The sequence below is a fragment of the Nannobrachium achirus genome (genome assembly GCF_963921795.1).
Source record: "Nannobrachium achirus genome assembly, chromosome: 22".
In the NCBI taxonomy this organism is placed as follows: domain Eukaryota; kingdom Metazoa; phylum Chordata; class Actinopteri; order Myctophiformes; family Myctophidae; genus Nannobrachium; species Nannobrachium achirus.
The window spans coordinates 47,125,717-47,145,689 of NC_137829.1; the positions used below are offsets into that span (position 1 = coordinate 47,125,717).

The following is a 19,973-nucleotide window of genomic DNA, read 5'->3' on the forward strand; positions in this document are numbered from 1 at the left end:
CAGGATCATGTATAGCGCTTGCCGCACAGGCCTTGACCACATGAAGTCCAGATCCACGTTGGAGCCACGCCGTTCACATGTGGATCTTGGGGAATGAAACGATGATTCGTTCAATTTTTGTTCCACATACCTGGTATGTGAGAGGGTCTGATACAATGTAAGCAAAACGTGAAATGGTGTACATCAAGGAAATATAGGTTGTTTTATTATTTTTGTTTGAATAAAACAGCAGTTTTAGAATCACGAAGCAAGGAAAAGAAGTACTTCCATGTATTTTATTTTTCGTATGTTGTACGTATATTTTTTTGAATAATCCATCCATCCATGCATCCATCTTCGACCTTTAACCAAATCCGGTGAGTCCTGAAGGTTATAGACCAATGAAATTATGCCACCTGTGAAAAACAGTGATGCATTCCTCAAACAGGATGGGTGAAATATTAATTCATGATGGAAGATCATCTGCTACTTTTGCTATTTTTGAATTTGAATCCTGAAGAGTCGCAGTTTGGACTTTTCGCCCAACAGCGACGAGAAAGATATAGGAGATAACCTGGACGATAACTCAAACAGAAACGTGCTCATGGTGACCGGATGGGTTGAGAAGGAGAGAGAAAAGGAGAGATAGCCAGAAAGACGGAGAGGGAACGGCAATTATAACAAATGTTGCTATATGGCAAAAATGTGTTTGTCCAGATGCACATTCGGACCAAGTGCCACCCCTCTAGAACACAGCGCTGAGCCGACCTCCTAGACTAACCCCTGTAGACCATTCTGTGCACGTTTGTCTTCTGTTCGTTTTTTATGTTCCTTTTTGTCTGTTCTGCTAAATTCACTTGATTTCTTTCTCTCGCAATGCAGGTGCGAGGGATTATGGGGCTTGGATGATATATTTAATGTCATGTTTCTGGTTTCCCTGGCAAATTTCAAGTGGGTTCCTTCACTGTATAACTTTTTTTTGGCCAAATTCTTAAATTTGGATTGCCTTATGTCATACACGTTTAGCTTTCCTAAAACTATGTTCATGCATATTATCCGTAGACCTCCCCTGCAACATTCACCTCATGAGTCCTCGAGGCAGTGTGGCCAGAATAGATCACATCTTATCAGCAGGTTTCTCGTTCCTAGAGCAATTGGGGCTGAGCCTGTGATTTGAGTACTAACTGTAGCGCCCCAAACGGGCCCATCAATGCCATTTTTTGTTGGCCAGGTTATGTGATACCTGGACTGTATGTATGAACGAGTTATAATAGAACCGTAATAATAATTCCAGATACAATCAGTCTCTGCTTCAGAGTGGAACCCTGATAACAAGTATAGGATGATTGATTGAATACTTTATTAGTCAGAAATATAAACAGCACGTATTACAGACATTAAAGCCAAAATGATTAAAAAAAAATCTAAAATAAATCACCTAGTGTGAAGTAAGCGGTGCTATTCACGAGTTCATTTCATTAAGCATGAGCCTGGCTAATGTGACTGTCTGACGGTACCTAACCTTAATCCTAAACCTAACCCTAACAGACGTCGGACTATCGAAAACATAATGCCTACAAACGGACAAAGCCAGATGTAGGAACTTAGCTCCTTCCAGGAGCATCGCTCAAAAAAAAATATTCAATACACCCGATATACAAAAATGTACACAATGATACATGTCATCAACAATTATGTATGTATAAAAGAGATGGGGAAATCACATATTATCTCCCCTTTCGATCTCCTGATTGATGTTTTTTCAGGCCAAATAAGAAAGAAACCTGCCTCTCCAATACGCGTGTATGTCCATGCAGAAAACAGCCCCTCAAATACTTATTATGTAACCGTATGTCCCTTTTCTGATTGGACAATATGGTGATGAGACGTCATGTGGGTCTATCATCAGCAGCAGCACCGCACACTTCACGTGTGTGATTTATTGCGACCGAAGATTAGTATGTGAACAGTCACAGCTTGTCCGTATGTGTCTATCTCTGTCTATCTGTTTGTCCCGCCTGACACTGTGGTTATATGGGTTTGTTGCTCTGACGTCACTGTGATGTCACAGGAACCACTCTTAACAGAATGGGTCCCTTTTATGCCCATATATGGAGTTCCCAGAAGTCATCAATTTAAGCCCATATCTAACAGGACTTCGTATGGGAATGCCCATATATGGAGGCCACATACCACACTAACAGAATCCATATATGGCCAAGACAGCCATATATGGAGGCCACATACCACACTAACAGAATCCATATGGCCAAGCCAGATGGCCAAGACAGCCCATATCTGTGTTGCTGGTTCTACATACAGGGTTCTCCATGTATGGGCATAAAAGGGTACGATTTCAGATGTCATAGACGTCATAGGACTTTCACATAATGAATAACTGAGTAAGCATGTTTGGGCTCTCACAGCATATCTCCATATACATCACATGGATCTCCATATATGGGTACCAGGGGTCTCCATATGGGTAACTGGTCCGATATACATCACTGGCCAGATGGCCAAGAATTGGCGCGACCTCGCCCTTTAGGGCCTCAGGGCGAGGGCATGTCGCTCAGATGTGAGCTTGTAGATCTGCTATTTTCAAAAGATGTGTATACATGTTGAACTTGTGAAATGAGACATTCTGCATATTGAGTACTTTTACTCTTGGTACTTAAGGTATAATTTGATGGGGGTATTGAGGGCTCTATCTCCTTTGACCATCTTAAATACCAATCCCAGTTATATTTGCTTAACCCTTTAGAGCACAATGGGCTTGTATGAAATCTTTATAGAATGCTTAAAGCTTCAGCAAAGCTCTATTAGGGCAGCTAAGACAATATTATGCTGTATCCTTTTGCTGTTATAAGTGATGTAATGGCGCCCTCTAGAGGTCAGCCTTAGCAACAGTCATGTACTGTGGCATGTATATATTGTGGCAAGGTGCATGGTCTCATGTGTGCTGGAATGCTTTTAAAAACACGCATTCATGTTCACAAATTTCCTGAATGTTATTTTTTCTCAGGTGTACAAACATTTAGGTGGAGCCATCGAAAATGCTGTTCCTCTAGTTACTGACTACCTAAACCATGTAATATGAACTTTGGAATCACCGTTTTTGTTTAACTCAAAGTGGGGTCTGAGGACCCCCAGGGGTCCTCATTGGGGGGGTTCAAGGGAGTCCTCAGAAAAATGTTTTAATACATCATCACAATCATTTTAACTACTTTATCCACAATGTTGGCTATTAAAAAATGGCAGATGTACAAGCTCACAGCCTGGCACAAAGTGAGATACTGTACATCGTGTAATGATGTGCGATTTCAAAACTTCACACGTCCAGCCTTTGGCAAGACAGTAGATTTTCAGGGGATTTGTAGAACATGAAGCTTGTAGATCAGCTTGTAGATCAGCTATGTTTTGCTATTTTATGATCTCTGCTTTTCAATGGGAATGGAGTGGTTTCTTTACATTTGCTATTTTTTAAAAGGGGGAGGGGGGGGGGGGGGTAAAAAAATCAAACCGCAGTTCGAAGTAAAGCGGTGAACTTTTATTCTATGTGTTCTAGAGCTATGAACTCTGTGATCTATACATTCTTCCAATTCTGAATGAATGAATGATTTTATCTGCAGCCGAATTGTCATGTGAAGCTTGACCAATCCTCAACATATGGTCTCAATGGACATTTTTAATCAGACCGGGACGGACGTTACACACATATTCTGGATGTATGGGACAGATAAAACCTGTTCATTCTGGACTGGAATGACCATATATGGACATGAACGGGACACACACGGGATCATGTACGGGACAGATAAAACCTGTTCATTCTGGACTGAAATGACCATATATGGACATGAATGGGACATACAAAGCCACTCCTTGGAACCGGCTTTCACTGCTTCAAAAGTCAATACTGCAATGGTAGAAATACTCTGTTAGGGCACAGTCACACCACACCTTTATTCTACATATGAGGGCGGGTTCTGCCAATGCATTTCAGTGGAAGTAGTGGAGTAGAAGTAAAAGTATTGAATATTGGACTCAAAGTAAATGAAAAAAAAAATGAAAAAATGAGAGAAATCTAAAGTAGCCTACATTCCACTACTGCAGGGGTCTTCAACGTTTTCAGGCCAAGGACCCCTTAGTTGAGAGAGAGATGAAGCAGGGACCCCCAGATTCCATAATAGTTTCGTCGTTTGACAGCACAATCATCAGTGTGTTTTGGATTCATTCGTGTTTTCAGATATTTAACCACTTGAACCGTCAATACTTAATAAACTTGAACTTTCACTCTGTACTTAGCCTGCTCTTTTCCCCCTCTACACCAAAGCTCTTTGCCAAAAATACCCGATCTACAAGCTTGGCTAAAGTTCTCAGAATATGGATGCTATAGGGTTCAAGTGGTTCATATAAAAAAGGGGGAAAAAACTAGTTTCTATCACACAAAGATTTGGAGGACCCCCTGTAGTAACTCTGAGGACCCCCTAGGAGTCCCGGACCCCCTGTTGAAGACCCCTGCACTACTGGATAAAAGAATCAGACGCTTGTCTCAATGAACTGAAACAACGCATTCTCAGAACATGGTAGCAGCGGGTGTGAAGTCGATGTAAGAAGATATTACACATTTCTGCTGAGCAGACTCTATGAGAAAAGCTGACAGTACTTCCAGTATCCTTGATGTAGTGCAGCATCTGTTGATTCCTTCACCGATAATAATAATAATAATGAGCTCATGATTGGATTGAGGGAACAGCCAATTACAATGAAAGACAGATTATACTAATGGTATTCATTGTAGTGGAGTCTGCAGCGCTGCAGAGTGAATCTGAACTAAAGGTTTAATAATTCATGTGAGTTCTTCTACATGATGGTCATCAGCAGATACGCCACATTCAAGCACAGTGGTAATTAGTGTGGTTGCCCAACAGGGCAACACATTATAGTCCTGAGGAAACTTTATTTATTACTATAGGGTAACTTTTCTGCTGCTATTGGAAATTGACAGACAGACACAGACAGCCAGACATCTGTCCGGGATAGGGGATCAATAGGGAATCAATGGGAGTGGGAATCAATAGGGAATCAGTTGGTCGAGCTTCACATGACAGTTAGCTTACTGTAGAATATAGTCACGTCAGCTAACTTGTAATTTCCAATTGCATCTTTTCTAGTTAAGTACTTGTATTCAGGTAGTACTGTACTTAAAGGCCCGCTGACACGCCCCAAATGTATAATAGTATGATACAGTAGGTCACGTGGTCTCTCTGAAAACGGTCTGATTAGTACAATCTTTAGATATTTTTAGTTACTGGAGTATTTCCAATTGTCTGTACTTTTACTCCACATCCCAGAGGCTAATATTGTACTTTTACTCCACTACAATTATTTGAAAACTTTAATTACTTTGTAGATTCTGATTGCGACCGCAGGTCGCAGTTAACTATGAAAACGGGCACATCTTGTCCGCGTGCGTATCTCTGTAGGTCACGCGCGCCTGACCACAGTTCCCCTGACACATCACTGTGACATCACAGGTCTATGGGTTTGTCGCTCTGACATCATGCTCTGGCTTCACTGTGATGTCACACTAACAGAATCCCTTTCATGCCCATATATGGAGTTCCCTGATGTCATCAATATTAAGCCCATATCTACAGGACTTCATATGGGAATGCCCATATATGGAGGCCACATCGGCCACATACCACACTAACAGAATCCACAGATGGCCAAGACAGCCCATATCTGTGTGGCAGGTTCTACAGACAGGGATCTCCATGTATGGGCATAAAAGGGTATGATGTCAGATGTCATATACATCATAGGACTTTCACATAACGAATAACTGAGTAAGCATGTTTGGGCTCTCACAGCATATCTTCATATATGGGTACCAGGGGTCTCCATATATGGGTAACTGGTCCGATATACATCACTGGCCAGATGGCTAAAGAATTGACGCGACCTCGCCCGAGGTCGCATGCAGTGGTGGGCCTATTCTTTCAGATAGCAGAGCCTTCCAGCTGGCCCTGATGACGTTGCTTGCTTGCCTCAGAAACCTCAGAAAGGCTTTTATTTTGGTGTTGCTAGCATCCCATTGCCCTACAGCCTATAGAGCCCATCCCTGGAAAGTTTCTGATGATGAGTGATGAGTTCAGTGATGAGTTCAGTTTGCTAAATTAACTCACGAACAAATGCACAGATAACAAAACATGGCTGAAGGAGGAGAATAAACAGATTTGGTGTGGATTTACTGGACAATTGGCAAACCTTTTTTCTAGTAGGACTTAAGAAAAGCTTGGCATTGATGGACACATTAGCAGCCAGCCATGGTGAGTTTAATCGATCTTTATAGGCTATTATGTTGTACTCTCTATGATGATTGATCATTTTATAGGCTATATTGTTGTTGCTGTCTGAGTTGCAAGTTGGCTCTGTCTGACTACACTAAGCTGCAAGTGTGTGTGACTGTGTGTGTGTGTGTGTGTGTGTGTGTGTGTGTGTGTGTGTGTGTGTGTGTGTGTGTGTGTGTGTGTGTGTGTGTGTGTGTGTGTGTGTGTGTGTGTGTGTGTGTGGCTGTGTGGCTGTGTGTGCAGTGTGTAACTCAGTCAGCCTCCAATCTCATCAGCTTGGTTTGGATATCGGTGTTGTCTGTTGTTGCCTGGTTATGTCGAATGACACTATAATCATGTGAAATTGTGCGCAATTCTAACCGTTGAGCTTGTGGGAAGATTGATATCTATTGAAGGCCTGGGTATAAAATGCACCGCCCGCCACTGGTTGCATGTTTCCCTGAGGCGTCTTACTAGTTATTATTACAAAACATACATTAACCATTTCAGCCCCGCAGCCATTTGACCGAAAATAGCTTGTAGATCTGCTTTTTTCAAAAATATTTAAATACATTTATACGATACAGTGTGAAATGGGACATTCTGCATAATGAGTACTTTTGGTACTTTAAGTACATATTGATGCCAATACTTATGTACTTTTACATTTTGAATACCAAACTCGTTTGTGCAGACATCCACAAATGGCAGCAAACCGTGCCATTCTCGTTGAAAGGCATTCGCAGAATCCGCCCTCAACTGTACGTGTGACCGTGCTTCAACATAGTATAGTATTTAATTTCTACAATATGATATTGTTACTTTTACTTAAGTAAAACATGAGTACTTTTTTTCGCCACTGTTCAAGCACCACCATGTGAATGAAACCGGGCTTCTCCGCTTTGATTTCCGGGGGTTCCTCAAACTCAGAGCAGGCCATCATCATCTTATTTGTAGGAATGAGCAATTAATCTAGCCTGCTAGCCTGCTATGCTGCGTTCCGTGGATTTGATTTAATTTGCTTCTTATTCATCTGTGCCGAACCCTAGTCTCTTTTTTTTCTTTCTTTTTTTTTAAGATTTGTTTTGGGGCTTTCATGCCTTTATTGGATGGGACAGTAGACTGACAGGAAATTAAACTTAAAGTGCAATATCAGTTTTGAACCGATAAAAGGCTTTTGTGATGATGAAGGCTGCAGATTATCAGTATTTTCTGGGGAAGCTTTCAAAAGGGCCAACACGTTGTAACATTCTGTTTGATGTTAGAATATGGGTGCATAACAGTTAGTTATTGGAATATAGAAACATTGCTTTTCCAAATTCAGTGTTGCCTTTTTTCAGAATGGACAAAGTTATATATGTTTTTAATACAGAATGAATCACATCGGTTTGTATCAGTTATCGGCCATAACAGAAATGAATGATATCGGATATCGATCAGCTAGAAAGTTCATATCGCCCATCCCTACTTATTTGTGAACTTGGATGTAATCAAGTCTGGTTTCTGGGAAGCATCTGTACATCTATGACATTGGATACAACTGGACATTGAGGTAACGTCCTGTAGTTAATTGTATAGTTAATCGATGCAGTTCTCAATCAATCGCCTCGGTCACAAATGTGTCCCCTTGTCATTGCTCTTGGTATCCAACCTCCTGGCTGCATCAGCCCTCAAATCTATCGTTTTTTATTTTTTATTTTATTAATGCCCTACTAGATCATACGACAGTGTTTAAAAAAAGAAGCTTGAAGCTTGTAGATCTGCTGCAAAATATACATGTGATCATTAGGAAAGGTATCTTCATAGACATGTTGATTTATCAAAATGCAACCTACTAGAAACTTGTATTGTGGAACATGTATTTCGAAATCAAATCTAAATACAAGAAAGTCATTGAAACCAGTAGCACAACAGAACGGAATGGTCTGCTTTGACACAGAGATTATTGCTACATGTACTGTATATGACTATGAATGAACTCCACTGCAATATCACTATGTGCTACTTGCATGTTCATATCTGCAAATAAGTCTTTATTATTTATGCATTCTTTATTCGGGTCCCCATTAGCTTCTGCTGCCGTGTGCTAGTCTTCCTGGGTTTCACATAATAAAACATCACATCATAAACATACAATATTCATACAAACAACAACTGACTCTCACTTGCACTCACTGTGACTCCATATCTGTTCCATTATATAACCCACTCTTTTTTTGAGCGGTGGTCACAACGCTCCTATACGTGTGGGTGGTGTCTGTCTGTATGTAGCCTCTGGTGTAGCCTGAGTACCCTGGGTGACCAGAGAGGTGCTGTTGAGTCTAGCCTGCCCTGAGCATCAACTGCAATACATACACACACACACACACACACACACACACACACACACACACACACACACACACACACACACACACACACACACACAGGCACCCCCCCCCCCCTCCCCACGACCACCACTCAGTTCACACGGGTGTGATTTTTATATATATCTGTGAGGTGAGGTAACAGATAATAAACCTACAGTTGATATATTTGAGTATCCAAGTATATGTAGCCTATACTGTAGATCATGGGTCTTCAACAGGGGGTCCAGGACCCCTAGGGGGTCCTCAGAGTTACTACAGGGGGTCCTCCAAATCTTTGAGTAATAGTAAGTTTTTTTTCTCCTTTTTTTTTTAAATTATATTTTATTTAGTTTAGTTTAGTTTAGTTTATTTAGATCATCATTAAAATAAAAACATTTCACATTGAAATTCAACATTTCGTTAAAAGAAAATATTTCACTATGAAATCCCACATTTCTTTCTAATTGATCTAAAGGGCTTAGGCTGAAGCTCAAAGCTTATTATTGTCTATCCTTTATACATTTGTATTTACTATTTGACATTTACAAAGTTCATAGTGAATAAACACTCAAACTGTTGTCCATATTTACACACACATATATATCTCAACTGAGGGGTCCCTGGCCTGAAAACATTGAAGACCCCTGCTGTAGATCTTTCTGTGACTTTGATACACATCAGAATGTTCTCTCCACTCTCTCCCTCTGGGTGGCACTGTAACTCTAGTTATGTAACCGCTGGCTGCTCGGCTGCTCCACCACCTCCTTATCCACCCTCACCCCAGGGTGCTTCAGTTCAGACGGAGCAGAGACAACATCTCAAGGTCGATCTCTCACCTACAGCAGAGCTATCCCAGTTACCTCTGTTTAGGAGTTTAGGACTGCACTGATCTTCTGGTTCAGAAACCCGAAAATGGTATTTATCCCAGGCTAGTTCCAATGGAAACTACAATAACGCAGGAAAGTTCACACCTTTGCGATTTGCGTCCCTACCACAAAATATTTTCTTACAGGGTTCCAGTGGTTTTGGAACCACTTCATTAGATGAGGTATATGTATACAAGTAACACTCCCTAAGGTCGAGTAGCGACATCAGAGAGTACCAGCTAATTTGACTATGATTTAGACTTACCTAAAGTTTTTTTTTTAAATGTGCAAAAAAGAAACACTTCAACATATACATATGCATATGAGACATGGTGGGGCAGACATTAATTGACGATACATATTGCGTGCAGGCAAGCATAATTGCATGTAAACTTAAAAGAAAAGGCTCTTCAAAGCACACATGAGGAGGAAAAGGGCAGAGGAGATCTGTACACTTTGAGACACTCAACCAAACCGATCAGAGTTTCAGGTGTGCTGGACATCAGTTGAGCTGAACTACCACAACTGAACAATTACAGGTCTACAGTAGTTACAACAAGCGCCTGTAGGAGGTGTACAAGAGCAGAGTGTGTGGGTGTGACAGGCAAGAGTAACAGCTTAGAGTAACACAGTGTGACAGGCAAGAGTAACAGCTTAGAGTAACACAGTGTGACAGGCAAGGGTAACAGCTTAGCTTAGCGTGACAGCGTGGTATGAATTCTCATGTGTGACTTCAGATCCGAATTTCTTCTGAATCTCTTGCCACAATAGGATCAAGTAAAGGGCCTTTCCCCATGAATTCTCATGTGTTTCCTCAGAGTGCTATTCCTTCTGAATCCGTCGCCACAAACTGTACATACAAATGGATTTTCCCCTGTATGAATCATTACGTGTTTCTTCAGACTGCCGTTTAGTCTGAATTGTTTGCCACAGTCTACGCACGCAAAGGGCTTATCCCCTGTATGAATCCTCGTGTGTAACTTCAGCGCGTAATTTCGAAGAAAACCTTTTCCACAATCTTTACAAGTAAAGGGCTTTTCCCCCGTATGAATCATTGTGTGTTTCTTCAGAGTGCTATTTCTTCTGAATCCGTTGCCACAAACCGTACATACGAATGGTCTTTTCTCTGTATGAATACTCATGTGTGCCTTCAGATCACCATCATCACTGAATATTTTTCCACAATCGGAACAAGCAAAGCTTTTCTTCCATGTTTGACTCCTCGTGGATGTAATTTGTTTTGATGAATTCGGGTCAGATTCAGAACAGTGTGAAGACAGCAGCTGGTCATCACTACTTGGTTGTGATGCTCCACAGTCATCTAAATCAGTTTGTGTTTTCATGTGTTCAGTTGTGGCTAGAGCTTCTGTTTCTCTGTTTTCATCATCATTATCATCATATTTACTTTTTAACACCAGTAATGTCAATGCTGACCCATGAGCCTCCTTTGGTCTTTGAAGTAGAACCTCCCCCTGTCCTTCTTTAATCCGTGGAGGTTCTGGTTCGCCCTGCACCGTTCTGACTCTCCTCTCCTGCTGTCCAGGATAAACCTCTTCTTCACACACAGAGGGGTGCAGGTACCCTAGGCAAAATATACAATGAGAGTTAACACGTAGGATGCCTGACACGTCCACACACGTGATAACGATTCCCCCCCGTGGAGTGCCCGTTATCACGTTCAGAAACGTATTAACTGGTTACCATAGTAACCGATAGCCCCCGTGTTGCCGTGGCCGGGAGTGAGCGATTCAGCAGAATACTACATCAGCGGACTTCCGGCTCCCATTGAATTGTATTCATCCTGGATGCAGAAACGTGGATATATATATCTCGCCTTCTTTTCCCATATCGACCATTTGGTCAAAACAGCCTGTTTTCTATGGACCATAACGTACTACTCACAGATTATCGCGGTTGTATTTTTGGAGCGGTGAAAGCGCTCCCAATAGACAGGTATGTCCGTGGGTATGTGGGTGGCTGGCTGGGTGGGTGGCTGGCTGGGTGGCTGGCTGGGTGGCTGGCTGGCCATGTCCGTAGCCTGGCAATACCTTGAGTGGCCACACACAACACACTAGTTAAAGGAGGGGCGCTGTTTTGTGCAGGCCAGGCACACTCACCACTCACTCACAGGCACAGTTTACACTCACTCACTCACTCACATAGGGTACAGCTGCTCAAATTCACCGCTCCACTTCGAACCGAGGTTTGATTTTTTCTTTTCTTCCGCGTGAAAGTAAAGACTTTCGGCGGCCGTGGACGGGAACACCCGTGCCACTGAAAATCTGGTAAATACAATAGGAAAAAGCCATGGCAGTTATTTAACACTTAGGCTGCCATAGTTTTGCCATAACTAATGTAGATTAACTGCCATGTATTTTTTCCTAATGTTGCGCCGTCTTGACCAAACGAGCAATGGGGATAAACAAAGGGGAAAAAAAGCCATTTTACCGAGCCCAGATAGAATGGATGTGAATGAGGAAGTGGACTAGGGGCGGCCATAGCTGAATGGTTAGGGAGCCTGCCTGGGGAACCAGTTCCCCTGGTTGTCCCTGGTTCGATTCCCGGCCAGGATAGCAATGTCGATGTGTGTCCCTGAGCAAGAATTGCCCACGCGCTCCTTGTGGGCTGCGAAGCAGCTGGGTTGGGCTGCAAATACTGAATTTCCCTCGCAGGAGGAGTAGGTAACTATTATTATTATTATTAACCGGCAGGGCACGGCTTTCGAGACGCATCATGGGATATGACGTTTTTTCGCTCACCAGCGGTCACCGCAGCACCTGGTTACCATGGTAACCAGCAAACACGTTCCTGTACGTGATAACATGCATCTTGATGACTTCATCAAGATGTACTCTGCAAGCCATGACCCCACAATCAATCCTCCAGTTCTAGACATTTTGGCCATTTGAAAATAGCCGATCTACAAGCTTGTAGATCGGCTATTTTCAAAAGACTTTTATACATTTGACATTTTGAAATGGGACATTCTGCATAATGACTACTTTGATACCAATACTTTTGTACTTTTACTCAAGTACATTTTGAAAGCAGGACTTCTACTTGTAACGGAGTATTCCTACACTGCAGTATTGATACTTTTACAGGTTGTGCGTACATTTCCCGCCATTGGTCTCGGTGCAGTCGTTGTGGTCCTGCGGGGTGAAGAGGGGCATGGGGGGGGGCCAGAGCAGAGCAGAGCTCAGGGCCTGGTTGAGGTCTGCGTCTGGGTCGTATGCACACGCAGACATGTGGTCCTGACAGGGCATGTTGTCACCGGATAGATGGCCATCAGTGTTCGGCATCTGTTTTAAATGTGCATGCACACGCGCACACGCACGCACGCGCACGCACGCACGCACGCACGCACGCACGCACGCACGCACACACACACACACACACACACACACACACACACACACACATTAATTAAGAAAAGTAAACATGCTTATTGGCATGTCAGCGTTGCTCCAGGAACGAGCCGATAGGCTGATTAGTACTAGCAGGGCTTATTAGTATAGTATTTACAGAGCTGTAGTTAAAAACTGTATTACTCACCAGAAGTATAGAGATGCCAAAGACAATAGCACAAGACGAGTTCTTAATGTCCAGTAATCCCGGGTTTATTTTTAAGTTTGAAAAAATAAGAGAAATCACAAAAATAATAAAAATTCCAAAAGGGATACAATTATACTAATAGTAATCCCAGAAAATTGCAAAAGAAAAAAGTATATAGTATAAAATATAAAAAGGAAAATAATAGTAATACAGGAAAAGTTGCAAAAAGTAGATTAACTAACAGTTAATAATGTGTAGTTCTAAGAGCTCACAGAATCCTTTTGCAAACGACAGAGGCTATCTGAGAGCTATCTGAGAGTTTGATACGTTGAGTGGGGTAAAAACGACCAAGTTCAACTAGAAATAAAGGCTCCAAACTTCCTCTCGCAACAGTGGTCCGTAAATGAATGAATGGTCTTCTGCCCCTTTCCCTGTTTGGTACCAGTTTGGGGCCCTCCTGTCAATGGCTTTCGATTTATTCCCTCTTAGGTCGTCCCATCCTAATTTACTGGCTGGCGCTTGTTTTCCGCTTGGAGCTGGAGGAGTCGGGGTTCTAACTTCACTGTGATTTACCAATGGGCCATAAAGTTAGGTGGTGTTATCTCTACACATTCTTTCACCCTGGTGCTATATCTGAACTTTTACAAATGTTATCGCAGACTAAATGAATCGAAAGTGTGTGACAACCAAAAACCCTTCATCAACCAAGTCTTTTATGATCCCTAAATGAAACAATCATTGTATAAAACACTAAAACCATATACCGGTATTTCACTTATAATATTTCAAAATTTATTTTATTTTTTGAATTATTTAAAATGTTTTCCTGACCTCAATTACACCCCAAAAACAGCTTTCAACATTCAGTGCTCTGTGGTCTGGGGTTTTGTGCCCCCCCCCCCCCCCCCCCCTCCCGTCTGTTTATCTCACTTTCATGGCCTTTTTTTCCCCCTCTGAAAAGTGGCACCTACAGTATATCACAGATGGATCGGTGTTTGCTCTGAATTCACTGCTATCGCACTGCCATGAACAGCCCAGGATATGAAGAAGTAACCTCCACATAAATGGTTCTTTAATTGTAATTCTACTGAGCCACGGTAGACCAGCAAGCCCAAAGATGAGCGGTCGTCTGGGGGTATAACCCTGCAGTTGACTCTGCGTCTGCCTGGTTGTAGAGGATTTTGTTCCCATATCCCTCTCGATTTATGTGTTCTGTATTCTGGACCAAACCCAAACAATGTCATGTCATTGGATTAACTCACCCAAAAGAAGGTAGCCTCATGTTTTCCACTGGAAAGGTCGCGCCACAGTGATGTGGACATCAGGGATGTGGACATCAGGGATCTCCATATATGGGCATAAAAGGGATTCTGTTAGTGTGACATCACAGTGAAGGCAGAGCATGAAGTCAGAGGGGCAAACCCATTCTGGTAGAGTGGTTCCCCTGACATCACAGTGACATCAGAGCATGATGTCAGAGCGGCAAACCCATAGAGACACATGGGCGCCTACAAATTCACGCCCACAATTGAGACAGCAGCCCCACTTCGGGTAAGGCAGAGCGGTGTACTGCAAGCCAGCCCATAGAAAGTCATTGCAATTCAACTGTGGTTAGCCTAATATTAAAATAATCCTACACGAACTGAAGACTATATTGATTTAAATAAAAATATGTTTCCAGATGTATGGACTGACTCTGCCAACATATCTTCTTGTTTTCTAAATACATGATGTGTGTCACATTTAATTTGCCACTTGAATGGGTTACCCATCTATACTATAATTTTGCGAATGTCTGTCTGAGTGAGTGTCTGTCTGTCTGTCTGTCTGTCACAGCGTTTCTCCTCAGTGGCTGGAGCAATTGATCTGAAATCGCATCACCATTAGCATATGAACACACCTGACATAACTGTGAAGCCCGTTTGTCACTTTCACAAATCATATGCTGTATATTAGCATTTTTATGGTGTAACTGCTATCTATTCTGCATCTAGCATGAGGCATATATTCTGCATCTAGCATGGGGCAACATGTTTAACCAGCTCTGTGTGTGTGTGCGTGTGTGTGTGTGTGTGCGTGTGCGTGTGCGTGTGCGTGTGCGTGTGTGTGTGTGTGTGTGTGTGTGGGCGGGGGGGGGGGGGGGGGGGGGTGTTGGCTGGCCCTCTTTCAGATGTTGTCATGTAGATCGGTACACAGTATCTCTGTAGCCTTTAAACGAAACGGGTATTTCTTACATTGATGCTCCTACATATTATCATGCAAGCACCAGAAAGTTACTTTCCATCCCTCATATACTGTGTGCACAGTGCACACCCCATAACCCACACACTGCACATCATTTCGGAGCTCATATCTTTGAACGGGTAAGGACTAGTAATGTTAACAGAGCAGAGTGGAAACGGCAGACACAGAACCTGTCGCTTTTCAGTGACATCACTGTCTTTATTGCTATGCATTTACGAGCGCCGACTTTGAAGATCCCGACTTTTTGAGCGGTGGTCACAACGCTCCTATACGTGTGTGTGGGTCTGTCTGCGTGTCTGTCTGTCTGTCTGTCTGTCTGTAGCCTGCAGTAACCTTTTCTGACCACACATGTTAAGGGAGGGGCGCTGTTGTTCAGGCCAGGCCAGACCAGGCACACACACACACACACGCGCACACACACACACACACACACACACACACACACACACACACACACACACACACACACACACACACACACACACACACACACACACACACACACACACAGGGGGGAAGGGGGGGGGGGGGGGGGACCACCGCTCAGTTCACACGCGTGTGATTTTCAAATACAGAGTGAATTCTCCAGGTTAGTATTAACAAAAAAATAACTTGCAAGACTCCGTTTGGAAGAAGCAAGATGCCACAATGTCCTAAAAATAAATAGCCTAATTATACATGAGAGACAAGCGTATCTGGGTATTGAAAACCTCAAGGGATGCGTCCATGACGTGTGTAGCCTACCATGCGACCACATTTCCCAATGCTATCACTTTTGACTCACTGATGAAGTATATTAAGTATATTGTAGGTAGTGTATCAAGATGACAGATATGCCACTTTAAAAATGCCAAATTAAACTCATGGGACACTTTATTAGAACACAAAAAAAATCGCTACGGCCTCAGTAGTCAACCACTGAAATTATGTTATTTCACGATGCCTCTCATTGGGATTGCATCGGCAGCTGCAGTACAGCGTTCATCCTTACCCGAAGTGGGGCCGCTATCACAATAGGGGGCATGAATTTGTAGGAGCCCGTGTGTCTCTATAGTATAGACTGTAAAATGTGTACACGTCTACACGGACAAATGTGGACAAGCTGTGATGTTCCTCATAGTAAACTGAATAAGGTCCTTCACAAACGCCAATGGCACGCTAATGACACGTCACTCTCTTAAGGGCTTTGCACACAGACGCGTTCTTTCACACGGACAAAACGGACTATTGCATTTTTTTTAAGAAAACAATGACTCTCTACGACCTCATGCATACCGGCTCCGAATTTGCCGTGCGACAAGTGGCTGTGGCCGTGCGTTCTTTTTCCGATCGAAACCAGTTCGATTCGTGCGTCTTGTCGCATGCGGTAAAAACTCATTGACTCCTTTTATGACTCCTTTTCGGATCCGCAGTGTGGATTCCGCACAGCCTTGCACACCAAATCCAATGCGTTTTACTCATACAGCAAACAGAAGAAACGCAACGGTCCTGTGTGCAAAGGGCTTTATGCTGCCCAGTGTCCATATTCACACACATTTGACGGGCTGATGACATCTATAAGCAGCTGAATGGTTTTTCATCAATAAGCGACTCTCATTCTCGCGAGAATGAGTACTTTTACTGAAGTAAAATACTGTTTCCGCAGTGGTATTTTACTTTTTAAAGGTAGGGTAAGTATTTTCATTTAATTCAAATAATAACAAAATCTCTGGTGACTAGGTATATTATCTTTGCTACTCAAAAGGCCACAGTACACAGAGAGATTTAAAAAAAATGCCATGGCTCCCTGGAGTGGAGTTTTCAGTTAACATTGTAATACACATTTTAAGAACCAGAACAAAATACTTTTATGATTGGTAAAAACTGCATGTCATAATTCCTTTAATTAGTACAGTGTTGGGGGTTAAAGTTGTACGACCATACAGTCGTCCCCTGTAGGCCTCTGTCTAACAGGTCTATTCCTAATCTAATGAGTCATCACTGACCCATTCATAGAAATGTACATAGCCTACGGCTAACGAACTTAAAATCACACGATCACACCTGTCTCAAACATAGCACCTCGATTATGAACAACCCTAATAATAATCAATGGCTATAATCACCATGTTTATGTCCGCTACCTTATTTAAATGTGTGCCAGTTGGTGAGTTGACCAGATTTATATTTAAGGTCCGTTTCCTACTTAGACCTAAGGTGTTGTTTTAATTAATTGGTTAGAGGTAACCCTTCAAATCCTGGATGCACAAACCTTTGTTTTACTATTGACAAGAAGTGAAAATAAGGGAAAATATTCCCATAGATGATGATAATAATAATAATAATAACTCTGTGAAACGTCTCTTTAAATGCAGGAAATAATACATTTATTATAGGTATGCAAGATAGCTTTTAGCGTAACATTCAGGTAAAAGTTGTACAAAATCATATAATTGTCTCAAATATACAATGCCAAATTAATAGTTTGATTACATAGATAACCTCAAATAGATAATAAATGCACCACCACAGAGATTTTAAATGAGTGGATACAACTATACATCCAATTGAAGTTGAAAATTAAAGAGTTAGTACAGAATTCAGTTGAGTAATAAAACCTTCTTAAAAACCACTCACCCTACATTTATATCCTCCTTTTACCTGATCCAACTTTTGAGCAGAGAGAGAGAACCTAGGTGATCAGTCTAATTATCTCCTCTGTAGAAACAACCTATTGATAAATGAGATAAGAACTAAGTCCTACCCCATTTCATCTATAAGCTGGGAGCTCACTGTCCGAACCATGCTCTGAGTTATTTGGCAGATTTTTTCTACCCAACAGGACGGCAGTTGTTGTTAATTATCGATATAGTTATCTTTATCGCCGCTTAAATATGTTCTATTTGTTATTGTTTTCACAGAGAAGCGCCTCTCTTTCCCCTTGTTTGTGAGCGCCGTGTTTTGCTTCATTCCATTTTGTTCTGAGAGCAAAATGCGTTGCATCGCGGCCGAAGTTTATTATGACAGAAGTGTTTTGTCATAATAATAATCAAAATCTAAAAAGTAGTCTAACTATCAAACATATAATTTTCCAAACTCACTCACGCTCTAACGCTCTAACGCTCGTGCTTATCTACGTTTATCTATTCACTCGCTTCAGCAACTGATCCCAAAGTTCACATGGTATTGGCCATTAGCATTATACCAACGCTGACGGAGCCCGAATTTCATTTCTCCCAAATTAAAGCTGTTTATTAGCGTTTTCTACTGTCTGTTGCCAGGGTTACGGTCTGTTCCTCCAGGCCATGGGATCTGGAGCCCCACACACACACACAGCTCCCTCTCTCACAGTTAGGAATGTTCTCTCTCTCTCTCTCTCTCTCTCTCTCTCACGCTTTCACCAGGTGCGTTTGATGTGTGTCTCATCTTCCAACGGGTAAATAAATATACACTCCTCCATGAGCTGCTCCTTACATTATGATGCTCTCACGCACGCACCAGTTACAGTAACTGTCCCCACAACCCACACTCTGCACATATTTTGGAGCACACATCTTTGAACGGGTAAGGTCTAGTAGTAAATAAAGCATCATGTTGTCAGCAGCTGGACTTTTTCTTCGTTCCATTTTCTTTCGAGTGTGGTCTGGGACACTCACAGAGAGGGAGAGCGGGGAGGCCACCTAGCCCCCTAGCGGGGGTGGGGGCTAGGTGGAGCGGTATGGTAAAAGGAGGCAAGCGCGTGGCACAGAGAGAGAGCTGGTTCCGCTCCCAGACAGGAAACAGATGTCAAGAGAAGAAGTGACCTAATAACGATGCCCTAATAATTAAATACAATCGATCTGACTCTACAAATGAAAGTTACAATAAAAATGATAAACGTGCTAATTATAATTACAAGACATTTATAAGACAATGAGCAAAATTACAAGGCTTCATTAATTATAATGTCATTATATAACCCCTGATTATTCCTCATAACTGCTGTCTCCTGAGTGACCTAGTTACGTCTGCATTTGTTGTTTTTCCATTTCAACCAAAAATCCCCCATGTGTGTCTCTTCATAACAGGATGCAAGTGTGTGGTAATCTGTCCTCTGTCTTGTCTGTACATGCAACAACCCACAAATAATATTTTGCATCCAGCATTTAAAGATGCTTATCTTCAGCTTGATCTAACATTAAGGGGGAAAAAAAGGGATTTGGACTCCTCTTATCTTGATATCCGAGAGCCCTCCCTTCTTCATGTGGGCTGTTAGACAGGATCGATTTTCAGAAAATCAGAACCCTGAAGGCATTTTGCGAATATTTATTATATACAACTGTTCTAGGGGTATTAAGGGATGCTGAATCCAAATTTGCTGTATATAATGCTCAAAAATGTTCCTAAATGGCTCAAAATTGAGAAATCCAACATGGCCGCCACTGCAAGGCTGAAATCTATTTAAGTCCAAATCTTTTTGACTAAACAAGGTAGAAACTTGAACTAAATGTGTTTTTCTAGGTTAGCCTACATGGGGAATTTGAAATTCTATCCTGATTTTAGATCAGACGTCAATAATTGGCTTGAAACTCATACATGTAGTATAGCAGAAAAGGTTTGTTATTAATGCATAATTCGTCAAACAGAAACAAAAGCAGGATGAACCACCATTTTATTCATCAAAA

At 42.1% G+C, this 19,973-nt stretch overlaps 1 protein-coding gene across 1 annotated transcript in view; it reads left to right on the forward strand.

The window, feature by feature from the left end:
* The window catches only part of LOC308307661 (cofilin-2-like), a gene marked incomplete at both ends in the record, with an annotated part of 38,722 nt that overhangs the window by 592 nt on the left and 18,157 nt on the right, over positions 1-19,973 (forward strand). The gene's annotated exons all lie outside the window — the stretch shown is intronic.